Source organism: Arachis ipaensis, chromosome B08 (genome assembly GCF_000816755.2).
Source record: "Arachis ipaensis cultivar K30076 chromosome B08, Araip1.1, whole genome shotgun sequence".
Lineage (NCBI taxonomy): Eukaryota > Viridiplantae > Streptophyta > Magnoliopsida > Fabales > Fabaceae > Arachis > Arachis ipaensis.
The window spans coordinates 23,671,564-23,672,600 of NC_029792.2; positions in this window are offsets into that span (position 1 = coordinate 23,671,564).

Genomic DNA, 1,037 nt, shown 5'->3' on the forward strand with positions numbered 1-1,037 from the left:
TCTAATTACAATTGAAATTAAATTAAACTAAAATTAAAATTAAAATATATTTATCTTACAATTGAGATGAAATATTTTTCTTTATCATTAAAAAACTCTATCTTTTTTTTCTCTTTTTTATCTCTCTAACTCCTTCTCTCCTCTTTTCTATTTCTTTTTACCCTTTTTACTTTATTTATAAGACTATAATTTATAATTTATATTACTAATTTTGACAATCAACATGATATGTTATAGAATATTTTTTTATTATAATTAAAATAAAATTTTTTTAGCTTCCAAAATTAACAAACTTACTTGATGTAAAGAGGAGAAGGAGTGTGGCATATAGTGTGAAGCGATTGGCCATGCTTGCCAATTAGTAATCCGAAAAGTATATCTACTACTCTGCAAAGATATATTTAATAGTGTAATATACGATACGATTATTAGAGGAAGTGAATGATATCTCTATATATATGTGCACTAAATAATGGGTGTAGGTGCACTACTATTTATATATGAAACGTTAGAGACAAAAACCCATAGAAATAATAAAGATTGCTTTTTATATTTTTTTTTCTTGATTTGAAATGATAAAAGATTAAAAGGTTTAATGCCTGATCATAAGCCACAAATTATTGCAGAAATAAAATAGTATTGGAAATAGTCTATGCTAATTAAAATAAAATCTATAAATTCGTTTTTCAATACATATAAAATACTAACGGTAGTGCTAGCGAGATGACCAAATCTTTTCACTCTTTTGGTAACAAATCTAACCAATTGATCAAATAATTTATTGGCACAATAATACCATTTTCATCAGTGTGTCTGAATTTATTTTTTGTTATTGTTCCTGCTGTATTTTTTTTATTTCTTTTCTTTCATTTTTTCTTTTTTTAAGACCATTAAAATAGGTTAAATTCATTGAATTAGCCAATATTATACAACCAATATTGCATCTAACAATATTATTTAACAAGAAAAAAAATCTAAAACTTTTAAAAATAAAAATATTCTAAATTTAATTAAAAATACATCTAAAATTTGAACTC